At 40.9% G+C, this 12,752-nt stretch overlaps 1 protein-coding gene across 5 annotated transcripts in view; it reads right to left on the reverse strand.

Annotated features, from left to right (window-relative positions):
* znf536 (zinc finger protein 536) overlaps positions 1–12,752 on the reverse strand; it is a 231,968-nt gene that overhangs the window by 204,380 nt on the left and 14,836 nt on the right. The gene's annotated exons all lie outside the window — the stretch shown is intronic.

Consider the following 12,752-nt stretch of genomic DNA (forward strand, 5'->3'; position numbering starts at 1 on the left):
GCACGTTTTAGATGTTGGGTGTTTGTAGGAGACCGTCCTTGAGAACTTCTCAAAACCAGCATAAAGGAGCGCTTTCTGGTCTGAAAGTATTTGGTACACCTGGTTCAAGCGCCGTGGTGCCAAAAATGAAAACAATGTTTCCTCAGACTGCATTGTGTGTCAGCATGGCAGGTTTCCGAGCACACCCTATAGGCTGAGGAGGAGTACAACGTTTTAGAAGCCTGGAGCTCACATTGTAGGGAAGTGAGTGACAACAAAGTGACAAGGCTTTGTCTGGAAGGCCAGGCCCAGGCAATCAATAACAGCTGCTGGCATGCAGTGCTGGATGCGCCACAATGTTCTGGGCAATCTATAGCAGTTTCACTGGGAACTTGTTTTAAAAGTAATGCAGTGTCCATGTAAGGAACAACCCAGAGATTCAGCAAGGTGATGTGAAAATAGGTGGGAAGGATGACTTTTTAGATCCTTTTTTTTTTTTTTTTTTTGCTACATATGCCCACTGATGAGGGTTAGAAAACACTGTGGTTATCCATGTAGACAATGGTCCAAACATCAGCTATCAAATTCATTATGTCTATATAAAATGAAATCCAAATGTAAGCCTTATTAGGGCTGTTGTAAACGAACATTTTAGTAATCAATCGAGATTATTCTTACGATTAATCGAGTAAAAAAGATACAATGAAAACATACAATGAAACAATGGTAAATCTAACACAACAGCAGTATTACTATCGCATTTCAACATCAGTCCAATTTTTCACATTTGAGCTTCCCTAACAATAACTTTTCTGTAGTTTAGAAAATTAACCTGTAATAATAATAGCTCACTTTCTAAGTTAACCTGAAGAAAAGTAATTCAAAAATCTGAAATTATATTCAATTCAATAATAAAGAGGCAGGCTCACAAATACGCTTATGAAAAAATGTCTATAGTCCAGCTTTTCGTTTATGTATTCATCTTCAGTCAATTTAACAGATGAACTCTCACCTTGCCCAGACATTTATAGCTTTTATGTTTATGTTAGCGACGGGATTTGACACCTTTGTTCGTCACACACAGAAACTCATCTACCAGCTACGTGCCGTCACAATGACCTCCGCCATCCATTTGTTGCGACTGGAATGATATAAAATAAATTTTCTGGTTCGTCCATAAGACTACACTTACGTTAATCATCTAATGCACAGCCACTCGCAGTGTTCAGTCTATCCGCTCACCTGTATAAATACACCTGCAGCGCTCTTCCCCTCTGTTCGCTCTGAACCGCCACCATGCAGCAGCTCCGGGAGGAGAAAAGCTGCCGTACTCCAGGCATCGCTCCAGTCATTTTAAGAATGCTTATTGGTACCCCGAAAAATGACAAAGACCCGGACATAATCAACAATCAATAAAATCCTCCCAGGCCGATCTTGAAAACTGGACGTTATGCTGCTAACACTTAGCTTTCGTCAACAAACTCAGGAGGAAGTGAGAGCTCTGAGCAACGCAAGTAATAACCCGGTCGGAACACGGTGAGCTAAATAATAAAATATAACTTAACGAAGCTTCGAGGCAGATAAATTTTCCTCGAGGAATCGTAATAATCGAGGTACTCGACTCACTCGAGAAGTCGTTGCAGCCCTAAGCCATATTTTTCATTTTCTTTGTTGCAAACATTATTGAATCAAATTAAGCACCAGGTATTTTCAATAAATTGTGAAGTGACTATTTTCACAATTCTAGTTTGGTGTGTTTTTAAGCTTTACTAAGTTGAGAAATCTAAAATAAGGTGCTTTCACTTTGTTCCATTTGTAAGAAATCAAAATATCAATTTCTTTGCGGCTTACTAAACTGCTCCCTATTTACATTTCATTTTTTTATGACATTTCAGAGGTTTGCTTAAACCTGTTCAAGTTTGCCAAGATGAGAATGTGCACAGACTTGGTTCTGCATAATTTTTAGAATGAACTTGTGCTGTTTCTTTCATCAGAAGATCATCTGTCAGTCACACCGTTAGCAAAATTCCCGTCTTTTTTAGGGCCTCTTTTTTTGTTGTATCTCAGTCTCTTTCTGTGATCCATTAATATGGAGATGTTGTTAAATTTGGACCTCCAAAAAGAGGCTCAACCAAGTCTCATGGATCTTTGAATGAGAAGAGGCAGCCAGGCATATACAGACTGGCTCAGTCCTACAAGAGCGGGGTGGTGGCGGAGGTGACGGGGTTACGGGGGGCTGGACGGGGTGGGGGGGGACACAGATGTGGAGGGTCTGCAGGAGGGCCACCCAGATTTACCCACCACTACTTTTTCAATGGAGCGTCAAGAGGTAAAACTCACACTCATATGCAGGGAACACACACCCCGCTCACACACAAAGCCGAGATGTTGCCTTAAGTCACAATCTAAATTGGCTCCCAGGGGCATACTGACTACCTTGTTCACCAAAGGCATTGTGTATGTTTTCTGAGTGCTTAGCATATGCTGTTGTAACCTGAGATCCTCTGTCGCACTCTTACTCTCTTATTTCTCTCCGTCTCCTGTTTGCACACACGGAAACACAAGCACACAAACACGCAACGCTGCCAGGAGTTGCTCCCCTTCTCTCCCTTTTATGTTTTTCCCATCAGAAGGTTAATTAAATTCAAAATAGTTTGCATCTACCTATTAAACCATGTTGCACCAACCGCCCACCAGACAATCGACACAGACACAACCACAGGCAGGGTGGAAATGACTGGGGTGGGAATGACTGCGTTGGGGGTCTAATATAAGGAAAGTAGAAGAAGAAGAAGGAAATCTGCTCATATCACAGGCAACGAGGAATGTCATGTCTGCCTTTTTTTTCTTCAACAATATTACAATAGCAATGTGAGAAAGAGAACAACATGCTGATGAAATGTCACATACAGTCAAATAGTTCATCTATAAGTGGGTAAAACACTGTGAAAGGACACACATGTTTCCCCCCAAAATCTGCCTCATTGATGTTGTCATGATCAAAAATTCTAAATGCAGTCAAAAGAAGAGCTTGCCAAGCACTTTCCAGAAGCAGATGTGCACTGCTAGATCCGTTATTGTTCTACTGGGGGAGAAAAACGCAGAAAAAGCTCCTAACACTTGATTGAATCTGGTACATCTCTGATCTGATATAAAGCTCACTGCAGAGTAATGAAAATAGCTAACATTTTAAGACAGTCTAACCTTTCCTGTGTTTACCTTATTAAAGAGTGTGTACCTTAACTGGTAGAGCAGTACACACAGGAGGCGAGGGGGTGGGGGGTGGGGGGTAAATGTGTATAAAGCAAGCAGTGTTTAAGCAGGCGAGAGCTAAAGTAATAGGCAAGAGCAGTGAAGTGTTGATTCTACAAAAGATGCGAGGGAAAAATTGCACCTTAGTGCTCACACACACACACACGCACACACACATTCCTTCCCCCTCCTCAATCTACTCCCACAACACGGCCGGCTGCCTGGCAGCCGAAGTTAACATTTTCAGAGAAAATATTCCTTGCCTCCAATAGTCCGATGTAATTCATTTTCCATCTCTGTTCATTAATCATTGTTAAAATTAGTGATCCATTTCTTCCACTCTGCCATCTGCACTCAGCTTCCTAACAAACATGACACCTCGGTGCATAATAAAAGCTGACAGCTACGAGGAGGCCTTTCCAAATAGCTTTCTGCATATGTGCACCTCCGTGTCTTGATGCCGCTGTCAGACAAAAGTAGGTTGTTTGGACCACCACTTGGTTGGAGACAAAAGCTGACGAGTGCATGAACACGCAGGCACATATTGAGTCTATGGAACCGCATATGTACATTTATAAGCAGTAAAAATATTTGATGTTAAACAAAGCGACATCTCTAAGGCTAACCCTCTAAACATGCCAGCCAATGCGCAAAACTACAGCCGGGTCTATTCAGCACTGAGTCGGTTAATATCTAAATGGGCTCGCTAAAATGAGAAAAGCAGAAAGATTTGGGTTGAGATAAATCGCTGCATTTAAAAGAAGCAAAGGAATCAAAATAAAAATGAAACGGGTGCCGAAATGTTTAAGTGTGCTGTTTACCCATCCTCGTTTTTGGCTTTAGCGTCAGCTGGAACCGCGCTGTACTTTTCCATTTGCCTTTACTTCCACCAGCCATGACATCTGTGTGTATTTGCTGTGATATTGTATATCAGCTCTGCTACACCCTGATCACACTTGGGTAGGAGCTGCTTCAGCCAAGGGAGGAAACAATGGGACTAAGTCATTGCTGGAGGATCCCCCTTGCTAGACCACAGGTGTCTTTCAACTTCCTGCCAACTCCAAACTCTAACCTCACCTGACCTAATCTAACGATAATCAAACCTTCATGAGAGTACAGTCTACTTTATTCAAGCTTCAACGCATTTTATTTGAATTTAATTTGAGAATCAAATGAAAGGTTGTGCATAACTGTGAAATCTTGTGAAAATAACACATCTTCATTTAAAATTTTACTAGAAATAAAAATGTGCAAACATGTATACATCCACCTTGACTGCAATATCCTAAATAAAAAACAAACGCAACCAATTTCCTTCAAAAGTTTAATGTAATCTCAGCATAAATTCAGTTGTTTTGTGAAAGCCTCTGAGGGTTTCTTTCAGAAATCATTATTTCCATTTGTACACTTTACAAATATGACCTTTATGGAAGAGTGACCATAAAACAACAGAGTTGAAAGAAAGCCACAAGAATTCCTGTTTAAATCTAAGTCATTTAGTGGCAAATGTGTAACTGTGACAAGTAAAACCAAAGTTAAACCTGTGGCGTCTCCACAGGAAACTGTGAACAAACACTCATTAAACATGGTACTGGCTGCATCATGCTGTGGGAAAGCTTTTCTTCAGCAAAGACAAGAGCGCTGTTGGCACTTAACACAGGGCAATTCTGGAAAAAAATGATTTAGGGTGACAGATTTGTGAACCTAAACATCCAATCAGTGCTGCAATGTAGACCAAAGCAGGTTCAAATGTTGGAATGGCCTAGTTAAAGTTTGGCTATTTTCCAAATTAGAGTCTGCAGGATTTGCTTTGAACATATAATGACTGAGCTTGAACTACACTGCAATCCTTAGATGTGCAAAACTACAGACATACTCCACAAGACCTGCAGGTAATAATAACAGAAAAATGTGGTTCTCATATTAACTTAGGCGACACAATACATGTGCATATCACTTTCCATTTTTTTATTCTCAAAACAATATCCATCCATCCATCCATCCATTTTCTGTTCACCCTTTGCCCCATCATTTTCCTTAAACTTCACAATTATGTACCATATTAGATTGTTTTACAATTACATTTCCCAAACAATATATTAAAATCTGTGGTTATAAGGTGACAAAAAATTTAAAAAAAAAGAAAACCAGAGGTATAAATGCTTTTGCGAGGGACTAAAAGGTGGTTAGCTTGATACACTGGGATACTTAGGAATTAAACGCTGTCACCCATTTTTTTTCCAGTCCATTTATTGTGCACTTACTCACGGTTAAATGAAGCAAGGCAACACTCTAATGTTAGACCGTTTAATAGCTGCAATATTAATAATGTTAATGTCTAATAGCTGCATTTCTTGGTTGGATGTGAACTGAGCAGGTAATGCAGCCATGGAGCTATGGGTAAAATCCCTCCTGTGCTCTCATTACTCAGAAATGTAGCACAAACGTGTGACTCTCTGCTGAATTTCTTGCATCAGAGAACAGCTTTCCCATCTTAAATCAAAATCATTCAAAAATCCACCATGTGAATGTGAATGCTTCTCAGTGCTTACTAAGAGAACCCTCCACATGCATTTCTGCTCTCTCCACTATGACCTGTCCCTTCTCATGTTCCACAAGCACACACACGCACACGTGTGCAATCTGTAGCAGGCACGCCCGCGCACGCTCATCCACGGAGTTTAAACCCTGAAGATCCAGTACTACTTTACACATCTGGCTGTGCTCTGAGCACACACTATCAAACACAGTCAGGTTCTCAGGATGCTGAGGTGTGTGTGTGTGTGTGTGTAGGGGTGTGTATGCTCCAGGAAGAGCACATCAATCTATATAATGCCCTCAAAGAGAAGGCTTTTTCATACCACTAACTGCCAAGGACTATAAGGGGCAGCGGCTGCAGCGGCTGAGCTGTGATTCTGCTTTTAGCCCAACTGGAGACCCTGTACACCCCTGCACACCCCTACACACACACCCACACACACAGAGCTCGAGCTTCCCTTAACACCACTATAACTCGCTCTGCACACACACAGACACACACAAAATATGTGTAAAGAGTGAACATGCACTCTTGGTGGAAACATAAAGCTGCCAGCTCACTGGACACACTCATCAAACCTTCAATTAATGCTTTAGGCTCATGCACTACTTTCATTTTGATCTAATTCTCCCTAAATGCATTTCACCAAGTTATTATTCAAAACTGCTTGATTATAGAAACAACAAACACCACTTAGAAGAGCTGGTCAGCATTGATCTTATGCTGCCTACGCCAAAGCTCTATGCTTTCATTGTTGGCTTTCCATCCCGTCATTTACTGAGTCTGCTTTAGCCTGTATAATGGTGGGGTCATCACCTTTCCCAGCAGGCCCACCCTGGACAGGTCACTGCCCCAACACAGAGACACACAGGACAAACATATTTCCACATCAGGGTTAAGGTTGGTTTAGATTTGGAGGCTACTCTGTCAGGGTTTTTTTCTGAATATTGGAGCAAGAGTGCAAAACCTCCTAAGATAGGCAGAAAGCCAATCAGTTGAACTAGAAATAGGTCTAGCAACTGGAATTATCACATTACTAATAAAAAACCTTCAAAAATATTTTCCTTTTTCAAAAAAACAACAATAACACTCTTCGTTGTGGAAGTTGTTACTGTAGGAAGAAGGCTCAAGCTGCTTTTGATTAGCATAAACACAAAAGTCAAAGCTGTTTAAAAAAGAATAGTATTTTTTACCAGTGATGTCGGTATTGTTCCTCTGCAGATTTGGTCATTTCAAACCAGATTTTTACGATAAAATCGTCCGCCACAGGATGTCAACATTATATCCAACTAACACGATCTTTCATATTAGCTAAACAACCTGGAGCAGATTTCTGGATAGAACAGGAAATATCAGCTTAAAACACCAAAGCTGTGCACAGAGCACTGTGGTGTTCTTCTGAACTGTCAGTGTAATGGAATATGCAGGGTTAGAGACACTGGCAGCCTTTTGGAAAACTCAGAGGCAAGGCAAAGGTCTACATGAAATAGTGACGACACATGGAGACTGACACGTTTGGAAGGTTTACTGTGCTAACCGTACAAATGATAACATACGATATTAAAAATAGCTTAAAGTACTAAATTAAAGCAAATTTCTTACAAAGAGTGTAACATCACCCTTGCTTTTACTAGGAAGAATGACAGACTTTTGGCAGGATGGCCAGAGAGAATGCTGTTTAAATCAGACACAACTAAAATCTTTATAGTACAGAAAATCTGTGGAACAGAAACCACACATTTATTTCTCACAGGAAAGTTTAAGAAATGGCACTGTGCAGCCAAATCTATGGATTTTCTTTTAACCTAAACTAAGCTTTTACCGACATTTACATTTAACAGACTGTTTCATTGTCCCCAAACTTAAAGCTATAACCTCTTGCGATTGTGGTGCCTAGTTTCACATTTATTATTCATTTGTTGCATGGAGGGCCACAAAACAGACAGCCTAAAGCCGTGATTGGAGGGCTGGTGCTCAGAGGCAGACGGCGCGCAGAAGAGCCGCTAAATCATCTTGACATTCACCAAGATGTAGCCACACAGAAAGCCAGTGCTGCTGTTAGTTCTCCTACCGACTAATTTGGTTCTACTTAACCCCTAAACACCCCTTGTGCACGAGCGCACACACGGGCAGAAATAGATTCAAGGCGAATAGATACAGGCAGACGCAGATGCACACACACGTGTGTGTGCACGCGCCTCACATTGACACATTTAATTCCAGGGTCTCGGCACATCTGAATTACAGCAGCCTGATGAGGGAGAGAGGGCCAGGCCCCTTTGGACTGATTAGCATCATTTAAAAAAAAGTCTTCCTTTTTCGTCTGCTTGCCTCACTGACCTCTCCCTCTGCCTCTCCGACTCTGACATCCACCTCCCAGCTGGCATGTGGGTGGCTTCCCAGCAGCAGAACTCAATAGTCAGTTCATATGCTCGGATACATGGAGTACATGGAGATGATCCCTGTGGCAGCTTCCAGTGCGTCCCAACAACAAAGTAAAAAAGTGATTTCAGAAAAGCAGCTAGTTCCTACGACATTACCTGAACGGTAAAATATTATTCTAGATATTGAAATTGTCTTATTTCCTCTACCCTTCTCCTGCATGGACACACACTGCACACTGCTTGTCAGCTGGAAAATAAACACCTTTTTATTCTTACAAAGAAATTCAGCTGTTTAAAAAAATTAAGTCACAAAATCACCTCCCACTCCCACCTGGAGCGCTGAAGGATGTGATGCGCTTAATAAAGCTTCAGTATGCGACTCACTAAAAATATATATATATATGTTTTTTTACATATTCGCTGAAGCTGTCACCAGGATATGACATCATAATATGAGACAGGTAAGTAAGCTCCTCTGTGTTCTCCCTATGATTCTACTGCCATCTGCAGAAAAACCACTCAGTCAGAAACAACCAATCAGAACCTGGGGAAGGGTCTTAGCGCTGCCAATCATGCATGTTTAGCAGCGCGTACAAGAGCGCAGGTAATATCAGTTATTAAACTATTGTTGATTCATAAGGAACGGAACAACAACAGACACATTGAGGAAGAAGCATATTTACTTGTAAATGTAGGTTAAAAGTATTATTTAAAAGTAGAGAAACTGCTGCTTTCTTTCCTAAATAAATAACATAAAACAGATCCTACTGTGCATATTGTTTTAAATACAGTGATACATCACAGCATGGCAGCCTTGGATCATCATAGCAATGTATTGTGTATGTATGCAAGTATATAGACATACACAGACCCATTCAACATAGTGGAACATTATCAAAAAGCTCACTTATTTTAGGAACTTTATCACTAAATGAAAAACATTATATAGGTGAATTACACACAGACGGATGTTTGACAGCCTTTATTTCTGTAAATTTTGATGATTTTCCACTTACAGCTGATAAAAACATGACTTTTAAAATGAGAATATTTCATTAGACTAATAAAAGTATATTTAAAAACAGAAATACATGAATTTGAAAACACACGCTTAAAACGGCTCTAATTGGGACGTATATTCTAATTTATTGAATGACTGTATACACACACATACGCACGCCCACACCCACACACACACACACACATATATATATACTGTATATATATATATATATGTATATATACAGTATATACAGTATATGTGCAGTACAGTGGAGCTGTGTACATATAATGATAAATATAGATATAGATCTGATTTTATTTGAGTCCATTTCCTGCATGTGTAAAGTAAATAAGATTTAGGCTGTGTTATTTGCGCATATTTCCCCCCTTCTAAATTATATAAGCCTTGCACATGGCTTAAAATTTTGTAAAGCTTTTCTCAAAATCCTACTTATGGTTGCCATTCTGTGCCAAAAAGTTCATCTGGCCTGTAAATTTAAGCATGGATTACAAATATTCAAATCATGAGCTTACTGTTCAAATAAACATTTTCAACGGGGAGGGGAAAAGTTGCAAGGCATACACTTTCAGCCTAATTCCTCCTCTAGTAACCCCCCACCATACACACATACACACACACCCCCGCCCACGCCCACACACACCCCCGCCTACCCTCGCCCCATCCTAACTTTCTATATACTGAAAAAAGAGAGAAAGAACGGACGACAGAGTGAGGATGGGGGGGCAAAAACAAAAGAAAAGTTTGGCCTCTTCATTTACCGTGCGGCTGGATAAACAGTGTTGATGAAATATGTAATTAATGTAATTGTAACCACCTATGAAATTACAGTCAGGTGGGTGGGCTCGGCGGTGGCCCCTGTTACTCCCTGCTATAGGACAATAGGGCACCTTATTACAGTTTTAAAAGGGGGGAGGAGGGAGGCCAAGCAGTGGGAGAGGGGGGCAGGCTTAAGCTGGTCAGCTGCTCACCACATGGTAGAAATAATAGGGACTGAAGTCACAATCATTTCAGCTTTGCTTTAGCTGCGCTAATCAGTGCCATATAAATCAGGGACAAACTTCCCAGACACCCGAGGATCTCAAAGTTTTAGAATTGCAAGTATTCATTAAACAAAATGACACTGAGAAGAGATTTTATCACTCTGGATTATTTTCTTAAGGAGAATGCAAAATATGCTTAAACTGAAACTCAGCGCTGCGACACAATGAACCACACTGAAAATCCACAGAGCTATCCACCGCGGATAGCAGCTCCAAATTATGGATAAAGGAAGTAATAGTGCATATAAGCGTACTGAAGTCTGATGCAGACCACTACCTGAACACGTCCGTGCAGACCGGCAGTCTTATCCCCAAGATTAAAATAGCCTCTTCTCCGCTCGCCGCCCCTGCCCCTGCCTGGCATTAAAATCTACCACATTTGCAAAATTGCAAACAGATGCAACTCAAGTACCTGCAAATAATCTGCCAAGACCAATTTCAAAAGGGAGATTTCAGAATATGCGGGAGTCATTAGAGGGAGTATTATTTCAGCGATGAGTGCGAGAGGGCCAGCAGTGGATCACCCAACCAGATGGGTTCTGCTGCCTTTTATTCAGGAAGAAAGGAGCCGACATGTTCTTCATCTCCCCCCATTATTTCCCCCCTTAAAATGAAAAAAATAAATAAATATATATATATATATATATATATATATATATATATATATATATATATATATACTGTATGTATTGTATATACAGTATATATATTACTTGCGTGAAACAATTACAGTGGAATATTGGAAGTTTCAGAAACAACAAAAGAATGTCAAGTTTCCTTTTGAGTTTTCCAAAGCAATCTTTTCATCTCCTTCCCATGGAGGATGCTTTAGGATGGTGGTGGGGGGAGGGGGGCTTCGATGTAAACGAGGATGCAGACACAGAGATCTGAAGCCTTGATTGTTTTGCATCGAGTGTTAAATGTGAAAAAGAATTAAGGAAGGTAGAAGCCTTATAAAGGCGCCTGCGGTGTATGTAAATGAAATATGTTTCGGAGCCGTAATTTGCAGCTGCCGCTGTTGTTATTTTTCCGGCAGCCGTCTGAAGTTCTTCTGGTCGCTCGGTGGCACTTTTAAAGTGATGCACAACAAAGCGTTCACCAATTAAAGACGATTTTAACACCAAGAACTGCAACAAACTTCATTAGATACTCCACCAAGCTTCTGACAAAAGCCCCCATTCAGCGTTCGTCTGTAAGCCGCCGTGATGAATATTTATAATCAAAACACACATTTCTGTTCCTTCATAACTATGCAAGGCATTGACCAGCTATTAAAACAAATGAAATGTTTATATCAAATGGAATTTGATTAGGTGACTGGTTATTATTTCTTGCAGGGAAGCAGAATAACAATCCAAGGCACTTAAAAAAATGATCAAAATCACCAAGCCCTTGCAACAATACACATTCAATCAAATGCTTCATAATTGTAACAGTAGGAAGCATTTTAGGCATTCCACCCACAACAAACAGGCTTTGTTCTCCTGTTATGAGAGGCAGCGAGGGGACACAATCAAGTGCGTGAGAAAGTCAGCAACGCAGGATTTCGGGCAATTCCTCTTTCTCTCTTTCTATTCACCTCCACACACCACTGCTTTTTTTTTTTTTTTTTTAGGGTCACCCATGTTATTTGCCTCCTGTTTCATTGCAGTTGGCAAAAAGAGAATTTGGTAATTGAGCGGTACGGAACATGTGCCCTCCCTTCTCGAAGATGACAGATGGATTATAAAAACTTCAAAGGCAAAGCATTTGGAGCACCAGGGGAGAGATGCTAGGTATTTGAACTATCATTCTTTACCCAGGAGACAATGACTGCCTGACATGGTGCATACATCAAGGAATAGTGCAACAGCAAAGACATAATCCAGCGTGCATATGCACACACATCCCCATGATCACTCGTCTCCTGCCTCCTTTCCCCCCAGCCCCTGCCAATGCTATATATTTAACATCCTGTTTTGAATAAGTTTGTGCCAAGCTCAGAACAGAACAAGTCAGGGGAGGCTGACGATATGGTGCTGAATCTTATCTCTTTCCTTCTTTTTTCTTTTCTTGTTTTCTTTTTTTTGCTTTTTTGTTTTGTTGTGGATCTCAAGGTTCGAACTGAAGTGTTCTAGTCCACACTGATGTTATCTTTGTGTTGTAAAGAAATAAAATAAACTCCATGAACGAAGGAAGAACAGAGGGTGGCAATGCCTATAATCGTCTTAAAAGTATGATTTATGAAAAGGGCCATCTGCTTTGCCTAACTTAAGCACCGAGGCAACCTTTAATAATGTAGCGACACGAGGAAAGGAGGGGATTGAAGGAGGAGATTGGGGGAAGGGGGGCAGCACTATTCACAGCAGTGGCACAAAGTCATTTCATCAAACTTGTAACCCAAGTGCAGGTCCACCTCTCTGCTCCGTCTCTCCTGTGCTTCCTGTTGCTTCCTCAGCATCCAGCCATTAGTTCAGAGGGAAGCTAATCACTGTTGACCTCTCCTGTCAGGCACATTTAACCCCGGCCCCTCCTCTTGACCCTGAAGGAATTAG

This window comes from Xiphophorus hellerii, chromosome 4, assembly GCF_003331165.1.
Source record: "Xiphophorus hellerii strain 12219 chromosome 4, Xiphophorus_hellerii-4.1, whole genome shotgun sequence".
Taxonomy (NCBI): Eukaryota; Metazoa; Chordata; class Actinopteri; order Cyprinodontiformes; family Poeciliidae; genus Xiphophorus; species Xiphophorus hellerii.